This window comes from Tupaia chinensis, unplaced genomic scaffold (assembly GCF_000334495.1).
Source record: "Tupaia chinensis unplaced genomic scaffold, TupChi_1.0 Scaffold147282_1, whole genome shotgun sequence".
NCBI classification, from domain to species: Eukaryota; Metazoa; Chordata; class Mammalia; order Scandentia; family Tupaiidae; genus Tupaia; species Tupaia belangeri.
The window spans coordinates 3584624-3595148 of record NW_006207133.1 but is presented as its reverse complement, the minus strand read 5'-3'; the positions used below and the strand labels follow the sequence as shown (position 1 = coordinate 3595148).

Genomic DNA, 10525 nt, shown 5'->3' with positions numbered 1-10525 from the left:
CACCCTACAGCAAAAGGCTAAAACTGGGGGCGGGGGTGGGGGTGGGAGGAAGGGAGAAGCAATTATATGGAGTGCCAATCTAAACTTACGTACTAGTCAGCAATGTTCTCTTAGAGGTGTATCAGGCAATTAATTAGTAAAAATACCATATTTTTGAATTTTGTAAAATGTGTGGTATTAGCTTTTCATCATTTGTGGTCTCTTCTAAATAAATATCACTAACTGAAGTTCTTCCTCCATCACCTTTTGTTGTTGTTGTTGTTTTTTAAAGTATATTTATTCCACGAGTGAGACAAAGAAAGAAAAAAATAGAGACAGAGTAACCCAACAGGGTCATTTTTTTTTTTTTTTGAGAGGTTTATGCTATAGGGCGTGTGCGCTTGCCAGACAGAAAGACAGAAAGTGAGAAATCCCCCCCCAGGGGGGATGGCCATGCCGCAATCCCTTCTCCTCCATCCTCCCCTCGGGATCTTGGGCACGCATGCACACACGCCTGGCGTGAGTTTTAAGCCACCAGGTCCGGGACACGAACCGCGGTCGACTACGTGGGAGTCCAGCGACATAGCCATTACGCTAACTTCTGGTCCCCCCAATAGGGTCTTGATGCTACAATCTACACTGGACTCTGCCCGCTGGGATCAGGGGCACATGCATGCCTGACATACTCAGGTAGGTCTCCAGCCACAAAGTGGCAAACTTACTATGTGAGTCTACCTCACATAGCACTGAGTTTTACCCCTGCACTATAGTCTGGCTCCTCCATTGTCTTTTAGACATATGTACCTATTTTCAAAAGCCTTGGCAAAATACAAGAAGAAAAAAAGAAGAGTAATATAAAGCATCTTTAAAAGTGCATAGAATAAACAAATTGTGAAAAACTCCATGAATTTCAAAAAATCTTTGCACCAAAATAAACTCACTTTAATTCTACTTTACATCAAACTTTAAGTCTCCTTGTTTAAGTCCAACAATTTGGCAGTAAAAAAAGAAATCCTGTTTCCTCATGAACATACTCAAAAGAAATTTGGTTGTTTTTTTAAAAGGCAAAAATTGGGGCCAGCAGGTGGCGTGGTGGTTAAGGGTGCTAAAATTCCACATAGTTCACCACAGTTTGAGTCCTGGTCCTGGCAACTTGCTTTCTCACTTTCCCTCTCTTTCTCTCTCTCCGATAAAACTGGAAAATAATAATAATAATAATAATAAATAAAGTTAAATAAAATAATTCTTTAAGAAAAGACAAATTGGGACCAGCAGCTGACGTAATGGCTATTTCACTGGACTCCCAATGTAGTTGTCGACTGTGGTTTGAGTCCAGGACCTGTAGGCTTAAACTCAACGCCTGGCACGTGTGCATGTGTGCTCAAGATCCCTAGAGGAGAATGGAGGAGAAGGGACTGCACCGTGGCCATCCCCCCGGCAGGCGATTTCTCATTTTCTATCTCTCGAAGCGCACACAGCCTATAGCAAAAAACCTCTCAAAATTAAAAAATAATTAAAACAAGCCCCCCTCAAAAAAATGCACACACACTTAAATTCTTCAAAATATATCTATTTATTCCAAATAAATTTATATTGCATGACAAAGCATAGAAATTTCAATGATTAATACTGCACTGACTATAGGGGGAAGTACACTATTTTTAAAACTTCAACACTGGGGACCAGCAGATGGTGTAATGGTTACATCGCTGGACTCCCAAATAGTCAACCATGGGAACTAGCAGTTAACATAATGACTATGTCTCTGACTCCCATGTAGTTGACCACGGTTCAAGTCCTAGACCTGGTGGCTTAAACTCAGGCCGGGTTTGTGTGTGTGCATGCCCAAGATCCCGACAGGAGAATGGAGGAGAGGGGATTGCGGCATGGCTATCCCCCCGGGGGGTGATTTCTCACTTTCTGTCTCTCTGTCTGTCTGTGTCTTCCTGGAGAACATACACACCCTATAGCAAAAACTTCCCAAAAAAAAAAAAAGTCAACCATGGTTTGAATCCTGGACCTGGCAGCTTAAAATCCACGCCAGAAGCATGTGTGTGCATGCTCAAGAACCCAAAAGGAGAATGGAACAGAAGGGATTTCGGTTTGGCCATTCCCCCTGGGAGTGATTTCTCACTTTCTGTCTCTGTCTCTCCAGTGAACACACATGTCCTATAGCAAAAATCTCTTTTAAAAAAAAAACCAAAAACTGGGGACCAGCAGTTAGCGTAATGGTTATGTCGCTAGACTCCCACGTAGTCGAGCGCGGTTCAAGTCCCAGACCTGGTGGCTTAAACTCACGCCAGGAGCGTGTGCATGCGTGCCCAAGATCCCAAGAGCAGAATGAAGGAGAAGGGATTGCAGTGTGGCCATCCCCCCAGGGAGTGATTTCTCGCTTTCTGTCTCTCTGTCTCTCTCTGTCTGTCTGGCGAGCACACGTGCCCTATAGCAAAAACCTCTCCAAAAAAAACCAAGAAACAAAAAAAACTTCAGCACCTAAAATGTCTATTAATCTTCAATATCAGCAATTTCTTCTACTTATCATATATACTGGGCTTTAAAACAAGAGATCCCTTTGTGGTTCATAAACATGACTAGGTTTTCACACTACTGTGTGAGATATGCCTCCCTCAAACCTTGTTAAAACATCTGCACATTACTCATCTGACATGGAAGGGAAAAAAAAATAAGAGGAAAGGAAAACTAGAGGTAGAAAACATATACACCATCTCAGAGAGCTTATAACTGATATTCTCAACCTATTTTCATATATACTATGTAAATAGATACTAACTTTGTGAACTGGCTCCATTGCCTAGTGGTTAAGGTAGCCAGATCCCAAAAAGCCAACTGTGCAGTTTGAATTCAGCCCCTAGCAGCATGAAAAACATGCCAGGTGCACATACATACATGCACAAAACCCCAACAGGAGGGAGAAATGGAGAAGGAATTGTGGTGTGACCACATCCCATTGGGAGGTACTTTCTCCCTCCCTCCCTGTCTGTCTGCCTGCCTGACTGGTAAGTACATATGCCCTCTAAAAATAAAAATTTTTTTAAATTAAAAAGAGAGAGAAATTTGCCAAGGCTATATAACTCCCTCAATGTCACACTGCTAGAAAGTATAAGACCTATGGGACCAGCAGTTAGCGTAATGGCTATGTTGCTGAACTCCCGTGTAGTCGACCGAGGTTCGAGTCCCGGACCCGGGAGCTTAAACTCATGCCAGGGGTATGTGCGTGCCTAAGATCCCGAGAGGAGATTGGAAGAGAAGGGATTGCGGCGTGGCCATCCCCTCTGGGGGGTGATGGGGGGTGATTTCTTGCTTTCTGTCTGTCTCTGTCTTCCTGGCGAGAACACACACCCTAGAACAAAAAAAAAAAAAAAAAAAAAAAGAAAAGAAAAAGAAAGTCTAAGACCTAGTATGCCACACACCAAGAGTTACAACTATTCCATTATACCTTAAAGATTCATTTGTTTCTATCAAATATTTATTGAATATCCACTATATTCTAGGAACTACGCTAAGCATTGGGAATCTACTAGAGCTCATACATTAGCTAAGTCAGTAGAAGGTACCTGAAAAACTAGGAATTTTTAAAGAGTTACATATATGTTAGACAATACTCTTGGATCACTGGAAAAGTAATGATGCGTCACTGGAAAAGGAATGATGCATTATTGCATAGAAAAACACACCATGACTTTTCTGGTGACCCAATACTTCTAAGAGTAGTATTACTGTAAGTATTAGTAGTGGTAGTAATATACAGATCTTGGGCTATTTTAGTATTTTTCTTTATTCATGATAGAATATGTTTGCTTGCATACAAAATATATATACAGAGAAGGAAAAAGAGAGAGAGAGGAGAGAGAGGAGTACCCTCCACAGGGCTTAGGACACTTCTTCCAATCCTCTAACTCATCAAATCCTGGGCACTCACACACGTCTGATACATTTCAGACCAAGCAGGATGGTATTCCAATCGGGCTACCATGTGGCTCCCAACACTGTAGTTCAGCATGCTACCACCCATGAGGACACACATCTCGAAAATTAATAAAAATACTTCTAAAGTGTTAAAATCTATCAAATGCATTTTTGTTTTTTATGATTGTAAACTCTTTAAAGGCAGAAGCCACATGTATTTTTGCATTTCTCTTAGCACTTAGGAATGAGCTTTGTACTTGACCATATCCAAAATGTATGTGTTAAATATACAGAAGCATCGTATCACCTGGCTCTCACTTCCTTCTCCAACCGGATTTGTAGAAACAGGTTTGTTGCCCAGAGAGGACAGAGAGAATGCTGGCAATCTCTTTGGGAAAACTAACCACTAGCCTAAGAAATAACTTGTAAATCCTCAAGAGAAGTTACAAGAAATAACTTGTAATCCTCATGGCAAGAGAACTACCCAATATGCACACAATCATGCACCGTAAGTTTTCTGTCAGTCTTTTGGTGTCTTTCCATTCATACTATGTCTACTACATAGAGGTATGACAGAGTATTCCCCAATGTACACAAGGGGAAGTCTATATCACCTCCATTATGAACTCAGGCAGACTTTTGTGGCTCAGTGACTTATGAGGCCAGGTTGTAAAAGAAGATACAATGTCACCTTGGTTTGTATGGGGATACTTAGCCTTGGAACCTAGCCACCAATCTCTAAGGAAGCCCAGGGTACAGGTGGAAAAGAACCAAGGTCCCAGTTCCCAGTCCCTACCCCTCAGCCCTGGCAGAGGCCCAGCTGGCAGCCAGCATTAGCGTGCCAGATATGTGAGAGAGCTAACTTCAGTCCAGCCACCCCCAGCCGACTCTGCAGGGAGAAATCTCTGCCAAGCCCTGCCCAAATTACAAATTTGTGAACAAAATAAATGACAGTTATTGTTTTAAACCATTATGTTTTGGGAAGACTTGTTACACAGCAGTTGATAACTAGAACACAAACCAATATACTTGCAGATACAATAAAAGTGACTGGAAGGCTGGCTCTGTGGCCTGGCAGTTAAGGTGGCGGGTTACTACATGGCCAACTGTGTGGTTTCAGTCCTATATCCACACAGGGAACACAGATTTTGCATGCCCAAAATCTTGAAGGAAGGGAAAGATGGAGGAGAAAGGACTGCGGTATAGCCACTCTGCACTGAGGATGTTTTCTCTTCTCCCCCTTCTCTGTTTCTCTCTGTCCAGCACATGTGTCCTCTAGCCAAAAAAAAAAAAAAAAAAAAGAGAGAGAGAGAGAGAGAAAGAGAAGGAAAAAAGAACTAGAAAATACAATGTAGATATTGTACAAAATAAAAGACCCAATGGTTACCTCGCGGGATTCCCACATGGTCCACCCAGCGGTTTAAAACACACCTGGGCGTGTGAGTCCACACTCAAAATCCTGAGAGGAGAATGGAGGAAAAGGGACCATAGCACAACCATGTCCTCCGGAGGGTGACTTCCCACTCCCATCTCTCAATTTCTGTCTGACTCTTTTTCTACATTTTTCTATGCAAAAATGAATCATGGCTTTCCTGGCAACCCAATAGAAACTTTGACATATGATGCCCTTTTGGGTTTTTTTTCCCCACAGCATAGACATTCCTACCATCAGAGTTGGGGGGGAAGGGGCCCATTTCATTTCTCTTAAATATGGAGGGGGAGGCAGAGACCTGAGACCACTTTGACCAACAGAAGATAGCATATGTGCCTCTCCATTCTGGAACTGCATCAGAAAGGCCTTTTAACTTCTCTCTGGCTCTCTTGGAAGCTTCTTTTCAGAACCGAGTTAGCACGCTGTATATAAAAAGCCCTGGGCCATATGGAGAGACCATACCTAAGTGATCGACAGTCCCAAATGAGCTAGTCTATGTTTGCAAATGTACAGGTAGGAGAAGATATTCTCAGAAAGAATGGGGCCAGCAGATGGCATGGTGGTTAAGGCGCTGGACTCCCCCACATGGTTGACCCCAGGACTCCAGGTCAAGTCCTAGACCTGGCGGCTTGAAACTCACATCAGGCATATGTGTTCGTGCCCAAAATTATAAGAGAATGGAGAAGGGATTGCAGCGTGGCCATCCCCCCAGGGGGTGATTTCTCGCTTTCTGTCTGTGTGTGTGTTTACTTATTAAACACAAAAACAAGTAATTCTGGAGGTAGAATCTCTATCCTCCAAGTGCTCCAACCCAGCCATTCCCAACAGAACCAGTAGACATTGTGGAGCTGAACAGTATTACGCCTGTGTCCTGTCTGAATTCCTCACTCACAGCATCTGTAGGTAATAAAATTGTAGTTGGTTTATGCTTCCAAGTGTTGGTGTGGTTTGTTGCACAACAATAACAACCAGAACATCTCACATCTGTAACTTAATTCTTAAAATAATGACAGTCACTATTTTAATCCCCTCAGAAGGACTAAGTGGTCTGCCTAAATTTATACAGGCAAAAGTTACACAGTAGCACCTGAATCCAGATTTAATCTCAAAGATGATACTGTTACCACCAGACCATAATGATTTCTAATTCCTCAGGCTGAAATTACTAATTGTTCTTTTCCATATCAATCACAAAAGCACTTAAATTCATTGAAGATATAAATGAAAAAGAGATTAACTATTAATGAGGTTTGTAAATCTTAAACTTGATTCACTCTGTTTTCTCAATCTCTACCTCAACACTCCCCCAAGAGCTTTCTGACTGCACCGGTGGCTTCCAAGATGGTGCTGCAGAAAGACAAGAAGCCTAAGAGGTCAACCTGGAAGTTTAATTTGGACCTTACTCATCCAGTAGAAGACAGAATTTTTGACTCTGGAAATTTTGAACAGTTTCTGCGGGAAAAGGTTAAAGTCAATGGGAAAACTGGCAACCTTGGAAATGTAGTTCACATTGAACACCTCAAGAATAAAATCACAGTTGTTTCTGAGAAACAGTTCTCTGAAAGGTATTTGAAATACTTCACCAAGAAATACCTTAAGAAAAACAACCTTCGTTCTTGGCTTCATGTGGCTGCATCTGACAAGGAGACTTACAAACTTCGTTACTTCCAGATTAGTCAAGATGAAGAAGGATCAGAGTCTGAGGATTAGTTGGAGCCTGCCTTATGGGGCTTTGCTCACGTAAATCATGCAGGATACATGAGAAAGAATCATCTGGAAATAGGCTTTTAGTTTATTAATGAATAAAAATCACTGCTTGTAAAAAAGAAAAGAAAAGAAAACAACAACAACAAAACACTCCCCCAAGAAAATCTGAGGAAAAAAGAAGTCACAACCACATACATTGAGATGTGTGCTACAATAAGGGCAGCGAGAATAACTCACTGCTTAGATATGTTGTTGCTATTACTAGAAAAAGGATTACAGGTAGACTAAGGATCAGTATCAGAGCTGTAGTTGTTTTGTTTAGCATACCCTATTCTTTCTAACTTCTAACAGCCTCCTAAGTTTCTAAGTCGATATCCAGATGGAGGGACCAGCAGTTGGCGTAATGGCTATGTCGCTGGACTCCCATAGAGTTGACTGTGATTTGAGTCCCGGACCAGGTGGCTTAAACTCACATTGGGTGCGTGTGCAACCAAGATCCTGAGAGGAGAATGGGGGAGAAGGGACTGCGGCGTGGCCATCCCCTTGAGGGATGATTTCTCGCTTTCTCTGTCTTTCTGGCAAGCGCATGTGCCCTATAGCAAAAACCTTTCAAAAAAAAAAAAAAATCCAGATGGAAAAAATGTCTTTATTACAAAAATGAATGAACTCAAATGAATGCAAAAGAATGGTTAAAGGAGCAAAAAATATAGGGCATCCATTAAGCCATTTATTAAGTTCCCAAAATACAAATATTTGCATGTTAGTATGCTCCACTGATTTGGAATTTAGCAAAGACTTTCACAGCCTAAAGCAGACGTCATATTTTCCTATTAATTAACTGCTGTTCTGTCTGTAATACCTGGTAAGCCACTGGTTCTCTGTAACTTTTTTTGCTGTTTTTCGTTTTTGCTATAGGGTGCAGATGTTCACCAAAGAGAGAAAGGGAAAGTAAGAAATCATTCCCCTCAGGAGGGATAGTCACACCACAATCCCTTCTCCTCCAGCCTCTTCTTGGGATTTTTGGATAGGCATACATACACACATGCTTGACATGATTTTCAAGCTGCCAGATATGGAACTCAAACCCCACAGTTGGTCATGTGGAATCTAGGGCCTTAATTTCCATTCCATCTGTTGGACCAGTTCATTGTAAATTTTAACATTCTAATTCTGCTACTATATAGCTCTGATTACATTAGGGTGGTTACTTCATATTTCTGAACCAAAACCATAAAAACACAAACTATAGTACATCTGTACATGAAAAGCAATATTGCTAAGACTGTGGGCTCGAGAATCATACTATTTTTAAGGTTCAATCCTTTCTAGAAAGAAACCAGATAAACCAAATACGTGATGAAACAGGCAGTATTACAACAGACATAGTAGAAATTCAAAATATCATTAGAGGATACTATGAGCAGCTATATGCCAACAAACAAGATAACCTGGAGGAGATGGACAAATTCCTGGGTGCATATAATCTACCAAGATTGGATCAGGAGGACATAGAGAACCTGAATAGACCCATAACAAGCCAGGAGATTGAATTAGTAATAAATAACCTCCTGACAAAGAAAAGCCCAGGTTCAGATGGCTTCACTTCTAAATTCTAAAAAACTTTGAAGGAAGTTAACCCCTATCCTACTAAAATTATTTCTAAAGATTCAAAAGGAAGGAAACCTTCCAAATTCATTTTATGAAGCCTCTATCATCCTCATTCCCAAAACAGATAAGGACATGACAAAAAAGGAAAACTACAGACCAATATTATTGATGAATATAGATGCAAAAATTCTCAACAAGATACTCGCAAATCGTATCCGACAACATATAACAAAGATTACTCATCATGACCACGCAGGCTTTATCCCAGGGATGCAAGGGTGGTTCAACATACACAAGACCATAAACGTAATACACCCTATTAACAGAAAGAAAGATAAAAACCATATGATCATTTCAATTGATGCAGAGAAAGCATTTGATAAACATCCTTTTATGATTAAGACCCTCAGTAAGATTGGTATAGAAGGGTGCTTTCTCAACACAATAAAAGCCATCTATGAAAAACCTACAGCTAACATTATACTGAATGGGGAAAAAAGCTAAAAGGTTTTCCGCTAAAAACAAGTACTAGGCAAGGCTGTCCACTTTCTCCACTGCTTTTTAATATAGTACTGGAAGTCTTAGCTAATGCAATCAGAGAAGAGAACAATATAAACGGCATTCGAATAGGCAAAGAAGGGTTGAAAATACCTTTACTCGCAGATGACATGATGGTATACTTAGAAGACCCAAAGGTCTCCATGAAAAAACTTCTTTTTTTTGGGGGGGGAGGGGGTGTTTCGCTATAGGGTGCGTGCGCTCGCCAGACAGACAGAGAGAGACATAGAGATAGAAAGCAAGAAATCACCGCCCAGGGGAGATGGTCACACCGCAATCCCTTCTCCTCCATTTTCCTCTCGGGATCTTGGGCACACACGCACACGTGCCCAGCGTGAGTTTTAAGCCACCGGGTCCAGGATGCGAACCGCGGTCGACTACGTGGGAGTCCAGCGACATAGCCATTACAATAACTGCTGGTTCCCATGAAAAAACTTCTTGAAGTAATAAGTGAATACAGTAAAGTGGCAGGATACAAAATCAACATCCAAAAATCTATAGCATTTCTATATCTGAACAACAAGTTGAATGAAAGAGCTAAAGAAAGGAATCCCTTTCACCGTAGCCACAAGATGCGTAAGATACCTAGGCATAAACCTAACCAAGAAAATCAAAGACCTTTATAAAGAAAACTATGAAAATCTTTAAAAAGATATTGAAAGAGACATAAAGTGGAAGGACATCCCATGTTCCTGAACTGGAAGAATGAACATAATCAAAATTGCAATTCTACCCAAATTAATCTACATGTTTAATGCAATTCCCATCAAAATACCAGAAATATTCTTCACAGATCTAGAAAAGACAATCGTAGAATTCGTCTGGAATCATAAAAGACCTCGGATTGCATAAAAGACCTCCTGTGCAAAAAGAATGGAGTAGGATGCATATCACTCTTTGATCCCAAGATATACTATAAAGCTGTGATCATCATAACAGCATGGCATTGGTACAAAAACAGACATGTGGATCAATGGAATAGAATAGAGACCCCAGAAATAACCCCCAAAGCTTACAGCCAACTGATCTTTAACAAAGGATATCAGTCAATCTATCAGGAAAAGGAAAACCTCTTTAGTAAATGGTGCTGGAAAAACTGGGTATCCACCTGCAGAAAGATGAAACTGAACTCCCATCTTTCACCATTAACAAAAATCAACTCAACATGGATGAAAGATCTGAACCTAAGACCTCAAACTATAAATCTGCTGGTGGAAAATGCTAGGGAAACTCTGGGAGACATTGGAGTAGGCAAAGACTTCTTAAATAAGACTCCCAAAGCACAGGCAATAATCCCTAAAATAGACAAGTGGG

General features: G+C 41.0%; 1 protein-coding gene, 1 non-coding gene and 1 pseudogene across 5 annotated transcripts in view; 2 read left to right on the top strand and 1 right to left on the bottom strand.

The window, feature by feature from the left end:
• Positions 1–10525, bottom strand: part of PTPN4 (protein tyrosine phosphatase non-receptor type 4) — a 220546-nt gene that overhangs the window by 189414 nt on the left and 20607 nt on the right. The window lies entirely within an intron of this gene.
• Positions 2546–2646, top strand: LOC114006360 (small nucleolar RNA U13). Its single transcript, XR_003548086.1, has one exon. It is a non-coding gene; the product is annotated as a small nucleolar RNA U13 (small nucleolar RNA).
• On the top strand, positions 6680–7048 carry LOC102483111 (60S ribosomal protein L22-like 1 pseudogene; annotated as a pseudogene).